General features: G+C 39.1%; 1 long non-coding RNA gene across 4 annotated transcripts in view; it reads left to right on the plus strand.

Moving 5' to 3' along the window:
• The window catches only part of LOC123792674 (uncharacterized), a 131,745-nt gene that overhangs the window by 66,567 nt on the left and 40,210 nt on the right, over positions 1-24,968 (plus strand). Inside the window, exon 5 of one of the 4 annotated variants that reach the window (XR_015726991.1) lies at positions 22,668-22,977. The exons of the other annotated variants lie outside the window; for them this stretch is intronic. This is a non-coding gene — a long non-coding RNA (uncharacterized LOC123792674). Of the gene's footprint in view, positions 1-22,667; positions 22,978-24,968 lie in introns of those variants that run through there. 4 annotated transcript variants of the gene reach the window in all.

Below are 24,968 nucleotides of genomic sequence, written 5' to 3' on the forward strand. Positions count from 1 at the left end.
TTGAGTATCCTTCTCCTGTTGAATTACTTGAATATTTTAATTATTTCAGAGCATGGATATTTATATGAAGGATTGGCTTGTACGTTCTCATACTACCATGGTGGAGTGTCTTCCAGCCTCCAGAACCATGAGAAAGAAATGTTTGCTGTTGGAGCCCCCCAGTCTGTGGTAATACTGTTAGAGCAGTGTGAACAGACTAGGACACTCCCCATGCATGGGTGCCAGCAGGGTCAAGTTCTTGGTGAGGACCTCTTCCTGGTTTACAATGGCCACCTTTTTTATTGCATCTCACATAGCAGAGAGAGATCCTTTCTTTCATGGCCCTTTTTATAAGAGCACTAATCTCATTCATGAGGGCTCCGCCCTCATGACCTTATTATTTCCCAAGGTAATCTCCCAATCTCATTACATTTGGGATTAGGGTTTCAACATATGAATTTTGGGTAGTCGTAGACTTTCAGCGCATAGCATGGAGTTTATAACATGGATAGTATTAAACGTTAATCCAGATATTCTATTGTGAGAGACAGATAAAGAACCCTATATTTAAGCAAAATCAGCCCATGCTTAGGTGTTCTAACAAAACACCTGTAACATAATTCCATATTACTCTATTAAAAAATACGATAAACTGGATAGCTTATAAACAACAAATATTTATGTCTGACAGTTCTGGAGGCTAGGAAGTCCAAGGTCAAGGTACTGGCAGATTCAGTATTGGTTGAGTGTCCTCTTCCTGGTTCAGAGATAGCCATTGTTTTGCTTTTTGTTTGGTTTTCCCTATGTTCTCATATGGAGAAAGAGGTAGGGGAGCTCTCTATGTACGGCCTCTTTTATAAGGGCACTAATTTCATTCACAAGAGCTCAAGACTTACCTCCCAAAGGCCCCTCCTTTTCCTATCCTCACGTTAGGGTTCAGCACATGAATTTTGGGAGGATGTATTTAGTCTATAGCAGTAGGGCACTAGAGGAAGAAGGATGTCACGGAGCTTTTTCAAATTGTAATAAGATCAGTTTTAGATGAGGTTTTAGGAATTCAGTGTGCCCTGATGCTTAATCTAGAAATTAGCCTTGTGATTCAGAAGCTCCATATAAGTTGGCTGGGTTTTCATCCATTATCTAGCCACTCTAGTGACTGTACATTGTAAACTCCTAATTCAGCCTCTTCCATGGTTTTAGATACATTCAAGTTTTCTGTTTTCCTTTGAGTCAGTTTTAACAAATACCGTTTGTATCTGTAGGAAGTGGTCCATTTTGTCTGCATTTTCTAATTTAATGGCCTAAAGTTGTTCACAGTGTTCTCTTATTTTTAAAACCCCCACAGCACGTGTTATGACCCCTTTTCTCTTCCAACAATTTTGAATTTTTTCCTTGTCTTTTTCTTTACCAGTCATGTCAGGGTTTTTATTTTCTCCCATCTTACCAGTTTTTCTAAGCAACCATCTTGACGGTGATAAATAATCTTAAAAAAAAAAAAGAGTAAAGAAAAAGGAATATTTCTTCCACACATTAGAACACATTTTAAATTTAGGACTGATACAAAAACGGAAACTTCAAAGAGTATGACAAAGTGGAAAATCTATTAATAAATGAAATTGCACATAAAATTTAATATATAATGAGTGTCATAAATGAGATTAATATGTGTACATGTCTGTGTACATATGTATATGCGAATATTTTATAAACCTCATCAATAAAGTACATGAACAGTTCATTCACACAGAAGGAATTATCAACTCATAACATTTTAAAATCTAATATTGTTAATCACAATAACACAAATCCGAATGGTAATAAAATACCATGTACATGTAATAAGAGAAAAAGTAAAGTAAGTATAATATCTAATTTAGATATGTCTTCGAGATAATGGGTTAATTCAACATCTGTTAGAATGTTAATTCATTTTGGATCCCTATTTGACAATATGCATTAGAACCCATAGAAATAATATCCACATCCATTATTCTAATGAAGTGCATCATAAGGATTTATCTTAAAATAATTCAAAAGATAAAACTGTATTCATGATGATGTTTAATGCAGCATTAATCATAAAATTGAAAATGGAAAAAACCGAAATGTTCAACAGTAGAGGGAGTGGTTAGGAAAAGCATCATCTATAAACTGGATTAAACATGTGCTTCTTAAAAATTAAAAATGTAGAGCTTGATGTGTGTGTATCATCATTATTGAGCACTTGCTATGAAGCAGATAGTTGATATATATTATCTCTAAATCTCATAATCACTCTGCAAATTACTTTTCGTTCTCAGTTTAAAGGTGCTAGGTCCAGTGCTCTATGACATTAAGTCGCTTGTTCAAGACAGCACAGCTAGCTAAGTGGTGGAAGGGGGCTTGATCCCATGCCAGTGCGGTGCCTGCCACGCGCATGGGCCAGTGAAGGGGTAAAGGCTCTGCGCACCATCCCTACTATGTGATTTCTGCACCTGTACCTCAACCACCCTTCCTACTTCCATCAGGGTTGGGGTCCTGCCCAAGGGCAGTCAACTCAAGGTCAGGCTAGTATCTAGTGAGATGGTCTGTCATGGAATGCTCTGCTAGAGAGGAGAGGCGTTTTCTCCGTTCTTGCTCTTTGTTTACTTTTAGGAATAATGAGCAAATCAGGCAGTTGTTGGGAACCGAAGCTGGGAGAATGTGAGACGAGCTTCGAGGGCATTTGTAATGCTATCGAGAGCACTGCTAACTGGGTGCGACAGAACTAGACTGCTAGATCACCCATGTCAGAAAGACTCGGTGGGCTCAAATGGGGCAGGAAAAAGGTAATCAAAATATGAAGTAAAGGGAAATGATCGTCAGCCACACTCAATTCTGCAAACAGTGCCTACATCTATAAAGTCATGCTCATTATGTAGTCTAGTCCCTTCACAATCTTGTCACTTCCCCAGGCTCATCTCTGAACTCCAGCTAGGTTAGACAGCTCGGGCGTCTGTCAGCACACTGTGCCGGGCATCAGGTCACTGCTGCACGTTCAGAGGCACCCTTTGCCTGAATTCATAAGTACACTGTGTGTGTAGTCCTCTCCCAAGAATGCATTTCCGTTGGCCTAGTTTATCCCTTTGCATCTTCCAAGTGTTGGTTCAAGAGAAACTTCTTCTAAAAAGCTTTCTATGATCTTCTCCATCACACTGAATCCACCTGAGCACAACTCCATGGAGACCCTCTTGCCTCTAAAGGTTTTATATCAGACGCTCATTTGAGTAATGCTCAGGTGTGAAATAAGCAGAAAACAGAAGAGAGGATTAAGTAGCAGCTGTTGCAAGGACTGACTCAGGAACGAAGATAATACCAGCCCCTAAAAGTGCTTCCTAAGGGGGGGAAGCAGACACATGAGTTATAATGGTTCACACGTTCTTATTTTACCTCCTGAGTTAAAGTAGATATATAGTCTATATTGACATATGTATTATATGTATGTATATACAAAATAGTAATTATTATACTTCAGTATATATGTATATAGAATTGAAAGCCTGAAATGGACACACTTTTTTTTTTATCCATTTGTAACTGGGGCAAAACTGATCTGGCTCTAAATTAATGAGAATGACACACTATAATAGCAATTTGTGTTACAAACTGTTCTTGAGGCAACCATCTGTACTACACAAATAAATTTGCCTCTGAAACTGCAAAGCAACCCTTTCCCAGAGTCCTACAGAGAATCCAGATGCAAATTTGCCTGGCTCGCTGCCTTTGCTCTATCTCTTTGGCTCACCAGTTTGTGAGTAAATTTATATAGAAAATTTAAAAAGCTGGCTCAGGACTCTAGTGTGAGGCAGAAACATAATAACAGCAATTTGTATTTATGTAAGTAGAATATTTGTCCTAAATGATCAGATCATTTTAAAATATGCTCCCGTTCGTTTACACCACATTATCAAAAGCTGAGAAGGTTTAAATAAATACTTGAAAGTGATTTGAACTAAGGAGTCTTTTCAACAGTCTCCATTAGTTTGCACCAGACATGGGTTTTGTAATTTGTATGTTCCTTAGGGAATGTTCCTATGGAATAGTTCTTTCAATCCAGAAATTTTCTCACCAACTGATTGTTTGAAGTCCCATAAGGTTTTATTTCTTCATCTATTATGCCTATGGTCTACCAAACACTGAGCTCAGAACTAGAAATAAACAAAATCATAACACCCAAACTTTGGAACACATAAAACTTACAGCTTAATTATTCTTTTCTTTCCCAAGCTTTATTGAGATATAATTACATAGAACATATATAAATTTAAGGTGTACAGTCGTAATGGTTTGGTATGTATATTGTGAAATGTTTACCACGGAAAGGCTGGCGAACACATCCTTTACCTCACATAATTACCATTGTTGTTGTTAACCTAAGAACATTCCAAATCTCTTATGACAACTTTTAATATACAGTACGGTATATTGTTAAGCACGGTTGCCATGCTGTGCTTGGATTCCTGTAACGTATTCCTTGTGTAACTTGGAACTTTGCACCCTTTGACCAACATCTCCTCAATTCCCCCCCTCCAGTCCCTGCAACCATGGTTCTACTCTTTGCTTCTATGAATTCACCTTTTTAAAATTCTACGTTTAAGAGAGATCATATAGTATTTGTCTTTCTCTTTCTGTCTGACTTAATTCATTTAGCATAATGCCCTCAAGGTCCATCCGTGTTGTTACAGTGGTAGGATTTCCTTCTTTTTAAAGGCTGAATAGACGTTCTGTTGTGTGTGTGTGTATGTGTGTGTGTGTATAATGTATGTGTATATATGTATGTATATACATAATATATATACAATTTATTAATCCACTGATAGACACTTTGGTGGTTTTCATGTCCTGGCTATTGTGAAGAATGCTGCAGTGAACACGAGAGTGCAGATACCGCTTTGAGATAGTGATTTCATTTCCTTTGAATATATAGCTAGAAGTAGAATTGCTGGATTGTATGATAGTTGTATTTTAAAATTTTTTCCCCCATTTTTGATTTTTTTGAGTAATCTCCCCACTTTTCTACAGTGGTTGACACCAAGTTACGTTCCCAGCACAATGCACAAGGGTTCCCTTTTCTTCACATTCTTGCCAACACTTGTTATCTCTTGTCTTTTTGATACTAGCCATCCTAACAGCTGTGAAGTGATAGCTCGTTGTGGTTTTGGTTTGAATTTCCTTGAGGATTAGTGAAGCTGAGCACCTTTTCATGTACCTGCTGGCCATTTGTATGTCTTCTGTGGAAAAATGTCTATTCAGGTGCTTTGCCCATTTTTTAATCAGATTGTGTGTGTGTGTGTTGTGTGTGTGTGTGTGTCTTTTGTTTTGCTGTTGAGTTGTATGATCTCCTTTATTATTTTAGAGATTAACTCTTTGTCCAGCGGTTTGCAAATATTTTCTCCTATTCCATAGGTTGCCTGTTCATTTTGTTCCTTGTTTCTTTTGCTGTGCCGAGCTTATTTTTATTTTTTCATCAATTTATTTTATCATAAGTGTGCTCCTTAATCCCCATCCTCCCCGCCCACCTCATCTCTGGTAGCCACCAGCTTGTTCTCTAGAGTTAAGAATCTGTTTCTTGGTTTGAGTCTGCTTTTTTTCTTCTTTGCTCATTTGTTTTGTTTCCATATATGAATGAAATCATATGGTATTTATCTTTCTCTGACTGGCTTAAACTCAGTCTGATTTCTCTAGCTCCATCCATGTTGTTGCAAATGGCAAGATTTCATTCTTTTCTATGGCTGAATAATATTCTGTGGTGTGTGTGTGTGTATCACATCTTCTTTATCCATTCATTTATTGGTGGACACTTGGGCTGCTTCCATATCTTGGCTATTGTACATAATGCTGCTATAAAAATAGGGGTGCGTGTATCCCTTTGAATTAGTGTTTTTGTATTCTTTGGGTAAATACCCAATAGTGTGAATACTGGATTGTAGGGTAGTTCTATTTTTAACTTTTTGAGGAACCCCCATACTGTTTTCCAGAGTGGTTGCACCAGTTGCATTCCCACCAACAGTGTATGAGGGTTCCTTTTTCTCCCCATCTTCATCAACACTTGTTTCTTGTGTTGTTGACTTTAGCCATTCTGGCAGGTGCGAGGTGATACCTCGTTGTACTTTTGATTTGCATTTCCCTGATGATGAGTGATGGTGAGCATCTTTTCATGTGTCTGTTGGCCATCTGGATGTCTTCCTTGGAGAAATGTCTGTTCATGTCTTCTGCCCATCTTTTAATTGGATTATTTATTTGGGGGTATTGAGTTGTATCAGTTGTTTATGTATCTTGGATCCTCACCCTTTATTGGATATGTCATTTGCAAATATCTTCTCCTATTCAGCGAGTCGCCTACATGCAGAGCTTTGTAGTTTGATGTAGTCCCCACTTATTTTTATTTTTGTTGCTTGTGTTTTTGGTGTCGTATTGAAAAAGCCTTGTCAAGACCAATATCAAGATTTTTCTCTCTTTTTTCTGCTAGGATTTTTATAGTTTCAGGATTATATTTAAGTCCTTCATTTCATGATAATTTTGTGAGTATAAGTTAGGGGTCCGGTTTTATTCTTTTGCATGTGATTATCCAGTTTTCCTGGCATCATTTATTGAAGAGACTATCCTTTCTCCATTGAATATTCTTGGATCCCTTGTCAAATATTAGTTGACTTGTATGTGTGGGTTTATATCTGGGTGCTCCATTCTGTTCTGTTGGTCTGTGTGTCTATTTTTATGCCAGTACCATACTGTTTTGATTCTTTTTTTTTTTTTTAAAGATTTTATTTATTTGACAGAGATAGAGCAGCCAGCGAGAGAGGGAACACAAGCAGGGGGAGTGGGAGAGGAAGAAGCAGGCTCATAGCGGAAGAGCCTGATGTGGGGCTCGATCCCATAACGCCGGGATCACTCCCTGAGCCGAAGGCAGACGCTTAACCGCTGTGCCACCCAGGCGCCCCTATACTGTTTTGATTCTTAAAGCTTTGAAATATAGTGTGAAATCAGAAAGTATAATAATTCCTGCTTTATTATTCTTCTTTCTCAAGACTGCTCTGGCCATTTGGGGTCTTTCGTAGTTCCATTCCAACTTTAGGATTATTTTGTATTTCTGTAAAAAATGCCTTTAGAATTTTGATGGAGTTTGCTTTGGATATTATGAACACTTTAACAATATCAACACTTCCAATCCATGAATTGGAGTATCTTTTCATTTACTTGTATCTTCTTCAGTTTCTGTGATCAGTGTCTTAATAGTTTTCACTTCCTTGGTTAAATTTATTCCTAAGTATTTTATTCTTTTTGATAATATTATAAATGGGGTTGTTTTCTTTATTTTTGAGATAGTTTATCATTAGTGTACGGAAATGCATTTGACTTTTGTATATTGATTTTGTATCCTGCAACTTACATTTAAGTCCTTAATTCATTTCATGATAATTTTGTGAGTATAAGTTAGGGGTCCGGTTTTATTCTTTTGCATGTGGTTATCCAGTTTTCCTGGCATCATTTATTGACGAGAATATCCTTTCTCTACATCAACTTACTGAACTAATTTGTTCTAATAGTATTTTTGGTGAAATATTTAGGATATTCTAGATGCAAGATCATGTCATCAGCAAATAGAGAGAATTTTACTTCGTCCTTTCTGATTTGGATGCCTTTTATTTGTTTTTCTTGTCTAACTGCTCTGCTAGGACTTCCAGTACTATGGTAAATAGGAGTGGTAAGAGTAGGCACCCTGGTCTTGTTCCTGATCTTAGAGGGAAAGCTTTCAGCCTTTCACTGTTGACTGTGATGTTAGCTGTGGGCTTGCCGTATATGGTCTTTATTACGTTGAGGTACATTCCTTCTATACTCACTTTATTGAGAATTTTTATCAAGACTGAATGTTGAATTTCGTCAAATGCTACTTCTGCAGATGATGTGCATCATCTTCGCATCATTTCTAAAACGACCATATAATTTTTATATGCTATTCTATTAATGTGGTATATCACACTTATTGATTTACAGGTGGTAAACCATCCTTGCATCCCAGGGATAACTTCCACTTGACATGATGTACGAGCCTCTAAATGTGCTGTTGAATTCAGTTTGCTGGTATTTTGTTGAGAATTTTTGCATCTGTATTCACTGGAGATATTGGCCTGTAGTTCTGTTCTCTTGTAGTGTCCTTGTCCGGTATGGTATCAAGGTAACGCTGGCCTTGGAAAATGAATGTGGAAGTATCCCCACCTCTTCAATTTCTTGGACGAGTTTGATAGGGATTGATATTAATTCTTTAAATGCTTGATACAATTCATCATGAAGCCATCTGGTCATGGGCGTCTCTTTGTTGGGAGGTTTGGTTTGGTTTGGTTTTTTTACGTACCATGCCCAGTGTGGAGCCCAACACAGGGCTTGAACCCACGACCCTGAGATCGAGACCTGAGCCGAAATCAAGAGTCAAACCCTTAACCAACTGAGCCACCCAGGTGTCCCTGCTGGGAGGTTTTTGATTACCGATTCAATCTTGCTCAGGATTGGTAGGTTCAGATTCTCGATTTCTTCCTGATTCAGTCCTTGGTAGGTCATGTGTTTCTAGGAATTTATTTCTTCTAGGGGTGCCTGGGTGGCTCACTCGTTAAACGTCTGCCTTCGGCTCAGGGCGTGATCCCAGAGTCCTGGGATCGAGCCCCACATCAGGCTCCTCTGCTGGGAGCCTGCTTCTCCCTCTCCCACTCCCCCTGCTTGTGTTCCCTCTTTCACTGGCTGTCTCTGTGTCAAATAAATAAATAAAATCTAAAAAAAAAAAAAAAAAGAATTTATTTCTTCTAGGTTGTCCAGTTTGTTGGCATAATTGTTTATAATTGCTTATGATCCTTTGTATTTCTGTGTATCTGTTGTAATGTCACCTCTTTCATTTATAGTATTATTTGAGTCCTCCTTTTTTCTTGGTAAGCCTAGCCAAAGGTTTTGTCAATTTTACCATTTCATAACACCAATTTCTCATTTTGTTGATCTTTTCTATTTATTTCTGCTGTGATCTTTGTTATTTCCTTCTTTCTGTTAATTTTGGACTCTGGGCTTAGTGTGTTCTTTTTCTGGTTCCTTGATGTGTAAAATTAGGTTGTTTATTTAAGAGCTTTCTTTTTTCTTAATTTAGTCATTTACCACCATAAACTTTCCTCTTAGAACTGTTTTTGCTACATCTCATAAGTTTTGTTTCATTGTTTCCTTTTTGGTTTGGAGATTTTTTTTTTTAATTTCCTTTTTGATTTCTTCTTCGCAAGTTGTTCAGAAGTGTGTTAACTTCCACGTTTGTGAATTTCCTAGTCTTCCTTTTTTTATTGATTTCTAGTTTCATACCATTATTTGATATGACTGCAGTATTTTAAATTGCTAAGACTTGTTTTGTGGTCTAGCATATGATCCATCCTGCAGAATGTTCCATGTGTGCTTGAGAAGAATGTGTATTCTGTTGTTGAATGGGATGTTTTGTATATTTCTGTTAGATCCATCTGGTCTAAAATATAGTTTGAGTCCGGTGTTGCCTTATTAATTTTATGTCTGGGCGCTCTTTGCATTGTTAAAAATCGGGTATTTTTAACATGATAGGGAATTTCCCTATCATAATTGTATTGTTGTCTATTTCTCCCCTTATATCTATTTGCATATACTTAATACATTTATATATAAGTTTATGTATATTAACTTTGTAGGCTTACTATGTTCCTCTGGTGGTGGCATGTTTCCCTGATTCTTCACCATCCCTCTAGCCTTGTATAGATGTCTGCACATTTGAAGACACAATCACCTCTTCCAGGCTTTAAGGACTGATTTTGGTTAGGAAAGACCTTTACCCCTGTGGGTGGGGATGTGCCAGAGCGTGTTGGAACCCTGGGTCTAGTGGTAGAGAGCACCCCGTGTGGGGGCTTGTGATGGTCCAGCTTAGGCTTCTGGGGTCCATGACATTAATAGCTACATGGTTCCAGACATGGACTGCAGAGGGGTTGCAGTGGCTACAAGGCCTGTTGGAATCCTCAGTGGTGCCTCCAGGTCCAGTGGCCAGGGACCAGGGTGAGCAGAGCTGGTGAAGTGCAGATACTCGGTTGTGGGGACCAGCTATAAATGCCTTGTGGTGGCAGGGGTTGGATCAGGCACAGAGGTGTTGGCCAGGGCTAGCAGCTTGGTACTGCTGCTAACTGTGGGTACACTAGCAGCTGTAGGGGGTCCTGGCTGTCAGTGTGCACTCTGTAGCTGCAGACTCACCCTACAGGCACAGCACAGCAGTACAAGCCAATGACGGGAGTCAGCCTGGGGGCAGGCTCATGCATAGCGGGAGGGGCTAACTGCAGGTGAGCCCAGTGGTGCAGACCGGTGCTAGGAGACAGGGCTGCATCCAGACCCATAAGCAGCTCTAAGGGCCCTGGCTTTTGGTGTTCACTGTTAAGGCTGTAGGATCTTTCCATGGGTGTGCATGTGCTGGCGGAGGCTGGCAGTGGAAATCAGGCAAAGGGTGTGTAGGTGCACAGCTGGAGGGGCTAGTTAGCCCCAAATGTGCACACAGTGGTGGGGTGTCAGCCCCCAGCATCTAGGCTGGCATTTTGTACTCACACAGCCGCAGAAGCCAGGGCTGACTGCCCGCATATATACTAGTTCTGGGAGGGGGGCAGGACTGGGCACAGAGCAAGAAGGGCATCAGGCAGCTGTCAGCTGTGATTGGGAAAACCTTTGGGGAAAGTCTCAGTGGTGAAATCTGTAGGGGTCCATGCAGGCTGTGTTGGTCATTGGTTTCTTCGGTGGCAAAAGGTACTGCTGTCCTGTGCAGAACAGTTCATTGGGAACCACAGTCCCTCCTGCCGTGTGGCTGCTACTGGCAGCCCTACTCTTCTTCCTTGCTCCTAGCTACCTCTATACGTCACAGCCTTTGCCACCTCTGGGTGGGATGGGACCAAAGTGGGTCCCTTGTGCAGTGCCCCAAAAGGCTCTGGGAGCCGGTCAGTCTCCCCGCTCACCCTTTGCCAGTGAGGGAACTCTGGGTACTGTGCAGTGTTGGCCTGGGGCTTGGGATGATGCAGGCAAAGCAATCCTGTTCTTCCTTCCTCTTTTGTGTGGTGGTTCTCAGGGGGTTTTTGTTGCATTGTGTTGCTTGCTGAAAGTTAAGTGGACCCTGAGCTCTATCAGAGCTGTTTTTTTGTTGATCTTTATGAGTGGATGAAGGGTGGGGTCCCCCACTCCGCCACAGTGGTGAGGACACTCAGCTTAATTATTCTTAGCAGTAACTTGGCACCTCTTCTAAAAATAGGATGTTTGCTTTCTAGCATGCTTTTAAAAGTATTATAGATTTAATACAGACTCATTTTAAAAATTTGAAAATATAAAAGAGCAAAAGGAGGAATATGAAACCATCTACAATCTTAACATTTAGGAATAGCTACTGTTAAAAATTTGGTACATCTTGGGGTGCCTGAGTGGCTCAGTCAGTTGAGTGTCCTGCTGTTAATTTTGGCTCAGGTTATGATCTCGGGATCGAGCCCCATATCGGGCTCCCTGCTCAGCGGGGCGTCTGCTTGTCTCCCTCTGCCCCTCCCCCTGCTCTCTCTCTAAAATAAATAACTCTTTTTTAAAAAATTTTTATTTATTTTAAAGATTTTGAGAGAGACAGTGAGAGAGAGTACGAGCAGAGAGGGGCAAAGGCAGAGGGAGAAGCAGACTCCCTGCTGAGCAGGGAGCCCGATGCTGGGCTTGATCCCAGGACCCTGAGATCATGACCTGAGCCGAAGGTGGATGCGTAAGCGACTGAACCACCCACGTGCCCTGGTAAATCTTTTTTTGATAATTGGTACGTTTTGTAGTCTTTTTAAAGTCCTCATGTTAAAATATAAATTTTATGTAGTTTATACAGATCTTGTTTTCCAAATGAAACATAATGGGAATTTTCAAAAGTGGCAAAATATCCTTCACAAACTTTATTTTAATAACTGCATGGTTATTTACACAACCGTTAAATATTTTTTATACATCTTATTATGTCAGTTCCTCATTGCTCGCAGGTTGAAGTATAAACTTGGCAATGCCTCCAAGACTATTACTAAACTTGGCCTTGCCTCATCTCATGCTTTCCTCCTTCACATTCTAGACTAGCTGTACTCAGTTCCCATGTATCAATCATATTCTGTCTCATCTCCTGGACTCCACCTATATGCGTCATTCTAAGACATTTTTATTCTTTTTCCTCCTCATTCCCTCTCTCCACTTCTCCCACTCCTTTTTTCTAATTAACACCTACCAATCTTCGATGGAGGAAGAGTGTGTAGTTAGAAAAATAGAGGGAGGCCTAAGACTAAGTCCTTGATACCTCATTTATAAAAGCAGAGAACCAGGAGAAGGAAACAGAAAAAAAGAATGAGACCTGGGCAAAGAGGAAAACCAGAAGAATACAGTATCACAGAAAGTAAGCAAGGAAAGGAAATGTCAAAATTTATAGGCCAACAGAACAGAATAGAGTCCATAAATAGACCCATGCATATATTGCCAATTGATTTTGACAAAAGAAAGTAAATAAGGGACAAAAATAGACAAATATATTCATCTCTGTACCAACCACTACCACAATCAAGATATAGAACTTTTCCATGGCCCCAGAAGGTACCATTGTGCCCATTCCAATCCATCCCCACAATCATCCTGACCCTAAACAACAACTGATAAAGCTGTTACTATATTTTAGATTTTTCTTAGAGCTTCATATTAATGGAATCATGTATGATGTATTTTTTTTTGACTGACTTTGCTCAGTATGGTTTTATCTGTTATTGAATGTATCAGTGGTTCGTTCCTTTTTATTAGTGAGTAGTATGGAGATTGTACAGACAAGCTACAATCTGTTTATCCATCTGTTGATAGACATTTGGGATGTTTCTGGTCTGGGGCTTTTACAAATACAAATGTTATGAACATTCATGTATCAGTCTTTGTGTGAACATATTTTTCATTTCACTTGGATAAATAATTAGGATGGAATTGCTGGGTCATAAAATAAGTGTATGTTTACATTTATAAGAAATACCAAGCTGTTTCCAAAGTGGTCGTACCATTTTACATTCTCACTAGCAATGATGAGAGTTCCGGTTACTCCATACCCCACCAACACTTGTCATGGTCAGTTTTTAAAATTTTAGTTGGTCTAATAAATGTTTTGTGGTATCTTGTAGTTATAACTTACACATTTCCCTGATGACTAATGATGTGTGCTCATTAACTATTTGCATATCTTCTATTTGCATATCTTTTTTTTATAAAGTGTTCAAAGCTTTGGCTTATTTTTTTATAGGCTATTTGTCTTATTGAGATGCAATGTTCTTTATATTCTAAATAAATCATACATTTTTTCCCACTTCATGGGAAAAAGTTGCAATAAACACAAGCGTGCACGTATCGCTTTGAATTAGTGTTTTTGTATTCTTTAGGTAAATACCCAATAGTGTGAGAATTGGATTGTAGGGCGGTTCTATTTTTAATTTTTTGAGGAACCTCCATACCGTTTTCCAGACTGGCTGCACCAGTTTGCATTTCTACCAATAGTGTACAGGGGTTCCCTTTTCTCCACATCCTTGCCAATACCTGTTGTTTCTTTTGTTGTTACTTTAGCCATTCTACTTTTAATTGCATTTCGCTGATGATGAGTGATGTTGAGCATCTTTTCATATGCCCATTGGCCATCTGTTTGCCTGCTTTGGAGAAATGTCGGTTCATGTCTTCCGCCCCCCCCCCCTTTTTTTTAAATTGGATTAGTTGCTGTTTGGGTGTTGAGTTGTATCAACTCTTTGTATTTCCTGGGTACTAACCCTTTATTGGATATGTCATTTGCAAATCTCTTCTCCCATTCAGTAGGTGACCTTTTAGTTTTGTTGATCATTTCCTTCACTGTGCAGAAGCCTTTTATTTTGATGTAGTTCTAACAGATTATTTTAGCTGTTCTTTCCCTAACCTCAGGAGACATCTAGAAAAACGTTATGGCTGATGGCAGAGAGATTACTGCCTGTACTCTCTTCTAGGATTTTTATGTTTCTGGTCTCACATTTAGATCCCTAATCCATTTTGAGTTTTTGTGTATGGTATAAGAAAGTGGTCCAGGTTCATTCTTTCGTATGTAGCTGTCCAGTTTTCCCAACATTTGTTGAAGAGAACTGTCCTGTTGCATATCCTTGCCTCCTTTGCTGTATAGTTTCAGATCTCACATTGAGGTCTTCAGTCCATTTTGGGGTTTTTGTGTGTGTGCTGTAAGAAAGCGGTCCGGTTTCATTCCTTTGCATATGGCTGCACCATTTGTTGAAGAGACTTTTTCGCTTTTTATGTTCTTGCCTCCTTTGTTGTAGGTTAATTGACCATGTCATTGTGGGTTTATTTTTGGGCTCTCTATTCTGTTCCGTCTGTTTTTGTGTTTGTTAGTACCATACTGTTTCGATTATGACAGTTTTGAAGTATATCTTGACATCTGGAATTATGATACCTCCAGTTTTGTTTTTCTTTTTCAAGACTGCTTTGGTTACTCAGGGTCTTCTGTAGTTCCATACAAATTTTAGGATTGTTCTAGTTCTGTGAAAAATACTGTTGGTATTGTGCTAGGGATTGCATTATATCTGTAGATTGCTATGGTAGCATGGACAATTTAATAGTTTTTTCTCCCAATCCATGAGCATGGAATATCTTTCCATTTGTTGTCTTCAGTTTCTTTTATCAATATTTTATAGTTTTCAGACTACAGGTCTTTCACTTCTTTGGTTAAGTTTATTCCTAGGTATCTTATTTTTTTTTTGGAGCAATTGCAAATGGGATTACTTTCTTAATTCCACTTTCTGCTGCTTCATTATTAGTGTACAGGAATGCAACAGATTTCTGTACATTGATTTTGTACCCTGCAACTTAATTGAATTCATTTATCAGTTCTAGTAGGGGTTTTTTTTTTTTTTTTGGGTGGAATCTTTAGGGTTTCCTGTCTATAGTATGTTGTCTGCAAATAGTGAAAGTTTTACTTCTTCCTTACCAATTTAGATGCCTTTTATTTCTGTTTTCTGATTGTTGTGGCTAGGACTTCAGGTAATAGGTTGAATAAAAGTAGTGAGAGTGGACATCCTTGTCTTGTTCCTGACCTTAGAGGAAAGGCTCTCAGGTTTTCCCCATTGTTAGATGTGTTTTTCCATATAAGGCCTTTATTCAGACCTACTTTGTTGAGGGTTTTTATCATGAATGGACATTTGTATTTTGTCAAATGCCTTTTCTACATCTACTGAAAAGATCAGATGTTGAGTGACTTGCAAATATTGGACCATTCTTGCAGGCCAGGAATCCCTCTTGATTGTGATTTTTTTTTTTTTTTAATGTATTGTTGGATTAGATTTCCTAGTATTTTGTGGAGGATTTTTGCATCTATGTTTGTCAGAGATATTGGCTTGTAGTTTTTTTATTGCGGTGTCTTTATCTGGTTTGGGTATTAGGGTGTTACTGGTCTCCTAGAAGTAATTTGGAAGTGTTCCTTTTTTGGAATAGTTTGAGAAGAATAGGTATTAAAGGTTTGGTAGAATTTGCTTGTGAAGACACCTGGTCCTGGACTTTTGTTTGTAGGGAGTTTTTTGATTACAGATTCAGTTTCATTGCTGGTTATCAGTCTGTTCACATTTTCTATTTCTTCCTGTTTCAGTTTTAGTAGGTTATAGGTCTCTGGGAATTTATCCATTTCTTCTAGGTTGTCCAATTTGTTGGCATATAGTGTTTCATGATCTCTTACAATCTGTTCTATTTATGTGGTGTTGGTTATTCTCTCATTTGTGATTTTACTTGGGTCATTTTTCTTTTGATGAGTCTAGCTAGAGGTTTATCAATTTTGTTGAGCTTTTCAAAGAAAACCTCCTGGTTTCATTAATCTGTTCCGGTTTTTTAAGTTTGTATATCATTTATTTCTGCTCTAATCTTTATTATTTCCTTCCTTCTGCTTTTGGGCTTTGTTCTTTTTCTAACTCCATTAGGTGTAAGGTTAGGTTTTTTGAGATTTTTCTTCTTGAGGTAGGCCTGTATTACTATAAAATTCCTCTTAGATTTTGTTGCATCCCAAATATTTTGGACCATTGTATTTTCATCTTTGTCTCCATATATATATATTTTTATTCCTCTTTGATTTTTTGGTTGACTCATTCATTGTTTAGTAGCATGTTATTTAACGTTCATGTATTTGTGGTCTTTCCAGATTTTTTCTTATGGTTGATTTCTAGTTTTATACCATTGTGATCAGAAAAAAAATGCAGGGTAGGACTTTAGCCTTTGAATTTGTTGAGACTTATTTGTGGTCTAACCTGTGATCTCTTCTGGATAATGTTTTATGTGCACTTGAAGGTGTAGTCTGTTTTTGGATGGAATGTTCTGAATCTATCTGTTAGATCCATCTGGTCCAATGTGTCATTCACAGTCATGGTTTCCTTGTTGATTTTGTTTGGAAGATTTATCCACTGATGCATAGGGAGTGTTACAGTGCCTCCTTTATTCTATCACTCTTAGTTACCTTGGTATTAACTGCTTTATGGATTTGGGTGCTCCTGTGTTATATCAATTGTAAATGTTTACACACATATCTTCTTGTTCTATCTCTCCCTTTGATTATGCAGTGTCCTCCTTTATCTCTTGTTACAGTTTTTTTTTTTTTTTTTTAATTTTGTCTGCTGTTTCTATGCTGGCTTTCTTCTCACTTCCATTTGCATGATAAATGCTTTTCTATCCCTTCACTTTTAATCTGCATGTGTCTTTAGATGGGTCTTGCTTGTTTATCCATTCCATTATCCTGCATCTTTTGGTTGGAGCATTTAGTCCATTTACAGAAAAAAAATGGGCATTTTAAACAACATAATGTAGCCATTCTGGAAAGCAGATTCGCCTCACTCTCAAGGTTTGTTGTTTCTATAGATCTTGGGTTTTTCTGAATTATGTAATCTAATCTGTGTGGCAGAGTTCTCTGATTAGCTTAGTGGTGAGCCAATAATTGGACACAAATTTCCTTAGATGTCTAAAACCACTGTCTTCCAGTCTTTGCAGAAGTGCTTTATATGTGGATTGGGGCAGGCCTTCAACATTCAGCCAGGCTGTTTACAACTGTTTTTGCCTTTACTTTCTGTTTGAGTGGAGCCTCAAATTTACCCAGAAGTGAGGTCTGGTACCTTCTCAACCCTTTCCTGAGCGTGGTGTTGGCCTTGCACACAACTTTATGCATCTGCATCGCCTTTTGGAGTCCTAGGAATAGGTCAGAGCATATCAATAGATATTAATCTCCAGATTTTTGGTTATCCTTATCCTATTATGTTTTGAACAAATAGCTCCTTTCTGCTGTCTCTAGTAGTTGCCAGGCTGCTGGTTTTCAGGGCCGCCCTAGAGTTGGAGGTAGAAGGGGAATAGGGCAAGTTAAAATGCCACAAGGCTTATTGATCCTGCCAAGTTTCGGTCATTTTTTCTTGAAAATCTTTGCCGGTGTTCTCCTTGCTTTTATAGAGAATTTTTAGATGTCCTTTGTCATTTTTACTAATACTATCCACGTTTTCTTAAGCTTATTTTTTAGACAAAATATATTGTCAAATGTTTTAAATAGTAAGAGGTCTATTTATACTGTAAAGAACATTGATGTAGATTTCTAGTAGTCAAATGTTTATTGTGGAAAGAGATGTTGGAAAAGAGGCCATGAGGGAATGACGAATTTTACATCCTGATTCTGTACGTGCTCTCTCCGGTTAGAGGTACATCTAAATATCTGCTTGGAGGGAGGGTTATGTATTAAATGAAGTAGAAATAAATAGCCATACTCCTCAAAATTCATTAATAAAAAATCAGGAACGTTATTAGGAATTAATATCTTTGTTAAACATGGAGTATTTTACTCTGGAAAATTCAACCTCCCTAAGCAGTTGAAAAAATAGAGCAAGGGGGCTTCCTTTATTTTCCAACAAATCACGTTAGAACAAAATCTCTTATAGTGTCTCTTTTTAATACTCTAAACTTTCAGACATTCAATCTTAAAAAGGTGTACTGGGTCACACCATCATCTGGCTGGTAGGCAAAATAAGCACTGAACTGCAATGTCTACCCTCTAAAGCAACCTCAGTTCTGAGCCTTTTGCTGCCATGACATGTTTGATAAATGGTTCTCTTATGTAGGAAACTCTCTCAAGGGCACATTCATATTTTGACAAACATCTCCCAAATTTGGAAGTCACGCACTGGGATAATTTGTAATCATCAGAACAGTTAAGTGCCCATCTGTAGCGGTGGCTCTCTGTGATCTATGGCAGGGATGGACTTGGGCTGTAGGGCAGGACAGGTCTCAGCATTGTCTCTAATGCCTTTCTCTGGTAGCCCAGAATTCATAGATACGTTTATAATTTCACACTTTGGGCTCCAAAGATTTCAAGGTGACACGTACTCACCACACTCTTGCCTCGAGGACAATCAGAGAAATAGTGGGTTGGTTTTAGATTTTGAAATATGAAAGTTAAGTAGCTACAATCATGTTATTGAGTCTAAAATTCAGTTCTTTTTGCATTTACTATTCAAGAACTAAGACAAGTTTCTGGTGAAGCGTGACCCTTTGTATAGCAGATGTGGAAAGGGGAATTCTTGTTTTCCATGCTTGAGCAGCAAGAACAGTAATAGAAGTTCCTGTAAATGGTTTTCGTTTCTGTTCCTTTTAAAGTGTAATTAGAATGACTGGTCTATCATGTAGGTTACGATATTTGCTGGTAAACAACTTATTCATCTGTTTCTTCTGAAATAAGTGATTAAAATGCGTAAGACTGTTTTCTGGAATGAATCATTCAGGCAACATTTCTGATGGTGGGAACTGAATTAGAAAAGCATATTTAAGTTGTATAAGCTCTCACTTAAGTATCTTCATATGCTGTTTTTCATGTAAGAGGATTTTTTCCCCCACCTGAAACATTTGCTAACACCAATTTGTTTTATGTAAAATCCATTTTGAAGAACGAGCTATTGAAAAATAAAAGCCATTTCCTGACCAGTGCCTCATGGCCCTTGGTATATCATTGTATCCTTGGCTTTTCCTAATTTTTAATTCAGATGGAAAAAAGAATGGAGGGTGAAGGATTTGGGAACTGTGGAGAAGGGAACTATAATAGCTTATGTGTACTGAGTATAAATATTATAGAACTTTGCTCAATTGTGTGAAAAGTGATGATTCCCTTTCTTCTTGGCAACACAACAGAGCCTAGCTGATCTGAGTGTCTACCGTACAGTATCTGTTCTGTGGAGGGAAAGCACTTCTACACAGCAAAGATACATAGTTTAGTTGTTCTGTGGTATAGATCAATGTTTTTAATACCAAGGCCTCATAATATGAAAATCTTACCCCTCTCAGATTGCAATGATTCGCAAGGGGAATGCACATTGCATCCTTTGCAAATTTCCACCAGTCAAGATGTCAATCTTTTGTATAGTCTATATTATAAAAGAAAATAAAATTACAGAATTGAATAACAAAGGTCATCTTAAATATGCTTTGTTCTATAAACATTGCCTCTTCCCCCAAAATAACAAAATCCATTTGGGGGATGATGTCTTATTACCATCCCTGGATAAGAATTACTGCTACAAATGAGTGGTCCCCAAATTCATTGAGGGTGGGCAGAACCTGTTAAACTTTATTAATTAATCAAAGTTAATGCTGATACCAATCAATTGAGAGTAAGTCAACACTTACCTGTGACACCCTGAATCTCAGTATTCTGAGGAAAGAAAGGGAATTTGAGTATGGAAGGTTTAACAATGGTACTTTCCTTCATTTGCCACTTTTTATGACATCGTGACTTAGGCAATTTAAGTGGAATTTATAAGCCTAAGCACAACACAATAATTAGATTAAAATTAAGCATCTTTAATGTGAAAATACCTGTACCATTGAGGTTTAGAGTCATGAAGTAGTAAATGTTGCAGTGCAAAGTAAATGAGTAATGAATACACTTTAGGGTCAAGCTAAAGCAGTTCTTAAAAACTTACACCTACACTTTGGGGAGTTAGGAAAAGTAGCAAAATTAACTCAAAGAATGTAATAAGAACAAGCCAAAGCTAATAAAATAGAACACAAATACAATTAGAGAAGACTTATAAAACCAACGGTTATTTGAAACAATTGATGAAACTATTTCAAAATAGTCTAGCAAACCTCAGGAATGAAAAGATTGCTGCAGATGTTGCAGACATTTAAAGAGATAAATATTGGCATTAAATTGATTATTTGACAGAGCACGAGCAGGGGGAGGGTCAGAGGGAGAAGCAGACTCCCCACTGAGCAGGGAGCCCAAGGTGGGGCTCCATCCCAGGGCCCTGGGATCATGACCTGAGCTGAAGGCAGACGCTTTACCCCTTGAGCCACTCAGGCGCCCCTAATGCCAATATTTAAAATTTAAATATGATGGAAAAATCTCTAGAAATATAACTGCTAAAGTCAGTTCTATTAGAAGTATAAATAGAGAATCAAAAATTCTTCCACAAAGAAAACTCTGGGGCTATATGGTCCATAAAACATCAAAGGAAAATTTCCAATCTTCTAAAAATAATTGCAGAGATTTTTTAAAATAGGAAATATTCTGGAACTCATGAAGATAGCAAAATTTTGGCATACAATTCCAATGACAGTGTAAGAAAGAAAAAGTATAGGCCATTATAAACTCTTAGCAATGCAACTGTGTTCAAAAAGGTTAATATTTCACAAGCAAGTTTTACATATCCAAGGAATGCAAAATTGGCATAATACTAGAAAATTCACAGTAAGAGGAGAAAAACCATACAGAATTCTATAGATGATGGGAAAGCTTTTGAGAAAATTCAGCATCCAGATGTAAAACACAGTAAAAATAAAGGCCTTCCATAAACTGATAAAGAACATTCACAGAATTTGGAAGCAAATTTCCTACTTACTGGAGATAAGAGTTTTCATTTGTATCAGGAACAAAACAAAAGTACCTGCCATCACTCCTATTGAAGAGTGTCCTTGATATCCTACCCAACACAGACAAGAAAAATAAAAAGGATTGGAATGAAAAAAAGATTTTATTTATTTGACAGAGATAGAAACAGCCAGCGAGAGAGGGAACACAAGCAGGGGGAGTGGGAGAGGAAGAAGCAGGCTCATAGCGGAGGAGCCTGATGTGGGACTCGATCCCATAATGCTGGGATCACGCCCTGAGCCAAAGGCAGGCGCTTAACCGCTGTGCCACCCAGGTGCCCCAAAAAAACAATTATTTTAATAAACAAAAGTCAATCATATTTCAACATAGCAGCACCCATTAGAAGATGTATTTAGATACAAATACTACTTAAGCAATTTTTTGTTAAGGTTTTTTTTTTTTTAAGCTATGAAACCTTAGGAGGAGAACAAAAACTGCATTATTTGGAAGATTTAAAACCTAAATAAAACCTACTGTATTCATATCAGTTTTCAAATGGATCTTTGGAGTCAGTGCACCTCCAATGGAAACCCCAACAGAAATTTCCCGAAACAACACAGCAAACCTAAGTTTTGTTTATATGAATGCATATGGAACAGCAAATGCTAAAGAATGGCCAAGACACTCTTGATAGAAACTGTCAGGGAACAAGAAGTCCTGTCCCCTTCAAGGTCCCAGGTGGACTAAGAATCAAAATTAACATGAGACAGACTAACGGGAGAAAAAAAAAAACAATAGTGTACATATGGGAACCCACCTAGACACAAAGTCCAGAGACAGGCAAAATGAGGTGAATAGGTCATTCTGAACTAAAGAGAAAAGGGTAGGGGGTCTGGGATTTCAGAAGAAAGGACTGTACTTCACAGGGTGATGAGAGAAGTTGTTTGGTAATTAGATGTTCCCCCTGCCATACAGATGGCTCACTCGGATAAGATTTCTCTGTGCTAGTAACTCTTGTTCTGGGGGAAGATGACCAATTTAGACTCTTTTATGTAGTTAAGGGAGGAGCAAAAATTTCTCCTGATCCCATAGGTCTTGATTGCCTTCAGCTCGGAATAACCTTTATGCCAAAGTGGTTCATTTTGGGGCAGCCTGCCCTGGGCCCCTACAATTACCTCCTTTGAAACTTCCATGATTTTTCACACATAAAAGTTGAGCAGGTAGCAGATAGACCAAGGTAACAGCCACATCAGCGTAACCCAGAAAATCAGAGGCCACACTGAAAATGGTAGGAAGGGTGGAGATGCGGTCAGGGACCAAACTAATCCGCAAGGCTAACCACCAATGGGAGGGACACCACAAGCAGGGAGAGGAGCAGACCCCACAACCAGGCACCCCAGCCAGAGGGGTACCTATCCTGGGAAGACAAGTCCTCCCTTTAGCTTTAAAAACCAGAGGGGCTTGACTTTATGGGTGTTTAATAAGTGGGGCTTAACATCAGGAACCTTAAAAATCCGTGGGTTCAACTCAGAGCTGGAGAGCAATAGGAAATGGAGTCCCCACCCTTAAAGAGAACAGTGTAACAAACAACCCCACCCAGACACAGCGTAGAAGCAGCAGCTTGAGAAGAGCCCGGGGCCGTTGGGAAGGAGTGGTATTCACTAACCTCAGAACTGGTGGTCAAGGGGCAGGGATCTTTGGGAGACTTCTCAAGAACAGAAGATCTGATGGTGTCTCTTCTCTCCCTTGCCGCCCCCCCCCCCCCCCCGCCTAGATACACAGACACCTGCGGGAACCAGTGTGGGACACTCACCACCACGCTTTTGCTAACAGCATGCCTTGCCCCTGAGCTCTCCTGAAGACTGTCTCATCCAACCTGCCCCACTCCACAGGCCTCCCTCCAAAGTGATTCCACAAGGGCAGCCTCAGCGGGGGTCAGCACCACTCCAAAGTGACTCTTGCCCTGGGGAGAGGAGGAGATAACCACACACACAGCAGTTCAATGGCAGCCCCAGCAAGGGGCTGCAGGCACACATCTGACTATCTGCCTCATCTACCAACAGAAACCTCACGGCGGGCGGGGGGGGGGGGGGCGGGCAGCACAAAGAGAGCCCAGTAGTTCAGGGTCACTGCAACCACCACAAAAGACTGGGGACAGACATCTGCTCTGACCCCTGACCTTGCCCACCATCGAAAGCCTCTCGGGGACAACAGAGGGAGAGAACCCTGTAGTTCAATGCAACCACATTTCCAGCAAGTGGGCTGAAGACAAGTGTCTGGTCTGACCTAACTCAAGCCCAGAGTGGCCCCAGACTGGCACCTTATCAGCACAGGGACCAATCCCTGATGACACATGCAGAAGGCCACTGCAGCCAACTGGACTGCAGGCAAATGTGGCACAACCACAATAGTAGGGTATATGCCACACACACAGGAGACTTCGCTCAGGCACCAGGTTCTAGTGCAGAGGGGACATGCGCTACAGTGCATTTCAGGATCTCCTAAGGCCACTCCTTTAAGATCAGGAGACTGAGCTGATTTTAATACATAGAAGCAGAATTAGGAATTATGTCCCAAATGAAACAACAGGACAAAGAAGAGAATTTAAAGTAACTGTCATAAAGCTACTCACTGGACTTAAGATTGAAAGATCTCCACACGACCTTCAACAAAGATAGAAAATATAAAAAAAACCAATCAGAGATGAAGAGTCCTGAAATTAGACTGGAGGAAGCAGAAGAACAGATAAGAAGCTAGAAGGCAGTAAGGAAGAGCAACCAAGCGTTGAACAAGAAAAAAAAATAGGTTAAGAGAACTTAGCAACACTGTCACATGTAATAACATTCACATTGTAGGGATCCCAGAAGGAGAAGAGAGAGAAGGGGGAAGAAATTTTGATTAAGTATCTGAAAACTTTCCCAGTCTGGAGAAGGAAACAAATCTAGACCCAGGATGCACAGAGAGCCACCCCCCCCACCAAAAAAACAAACAAAACCCCAAGGAGGTCCACACCAAGACACACAATTAAAATGGCAAAAAGTAGTGAGAACTTTAAAAGCAGTCAGGGAAAAAACAATTATGTACAAGGGAAACTTCATAAAGCTGTCAGATTTTTCAGCAGAAACTGCAGGCCGCAGGGGAGTGGGATGATAGGTTCAAAGTGCTGAAAGCAAAAGAAAACCTGTATCCAAAAAAACTATCCAGCAAGACAATCATTCAGAATACAAGGAGAGAGAGTTTTTCAGACAAATAAAAGTGAAAGGCGTGCGTGACCACTAAACCAGTCCAGCAGGAAACAGTAAAGGGAATTCTTTGAGTGGAAAAGAAAGGCCGTAATCAAGTATAAGAAAATTAGGGAAGGAAAAAATTTCTCAGGCACATGTAAACATAATAAAAGTAGATTAATCATGATAAAACCAGTACAGAGATTAAAGCACAAACCAGTAAAATCAGATCTATAAGAAACTCAGTAAAGGGATTCACAAAATAAAAGAATGTGAAGTATGATATCATATACATAAGCATGTGGGGGTGGGGAGAGTAAAAGTTAAGTTGTCCACACTACTCATAGCAATCTACAGATATAATGCAATCCCTAGCACAATACCAACAGTATTTTTCACAGAACTAGAACAATCCTAAATTTGTATGGAACTGCAGAAGACCCTGAGTAACCAAAGCAGTCTTGAAAAAGAAAAACAAAACTGGAGGTATCACAATTCCAGATGTCAAGATATACTTCAAAACTGTCATAATTGAAACAGTATGGTACTAACACAAAAACAGAACAGAATAGAGAGCCCAAAAATAAACCCACAATGACATGGTCAATTAGCCTACAACAAAGGAGGCAAGAACATAAAAAGCGAAAAAGTCTCTTCAACAAATGGTGCTGGGATAACTGGACAGCTACATGCAAAGGAATGAAACCGGACCGCTTTCTTACAGCACACACACACACAACCCAAAATGGCCTGAAGACCTCGAGGTGAGATCTGAAACTATACAGCAAAGGAGGCAAGGATATGCAACAGGACAGTTCTCTTCAACAAATGTTGGGAAAACTGGACAGCTA

Source organism: Ursus americanus, chromosome 16 (assembly GCF_024610735.1).
Source record: "Ursus americanus isolate L20-20 chromosome 16, mUrsAme1.1.p, whole genome shotgun sequence".
Taxonomy (NCBI): Eukaryota; Metazoa; Chordata; class Mammalia; order Carnivora; family Ursidae; genus Ursus; species Ursus americanus.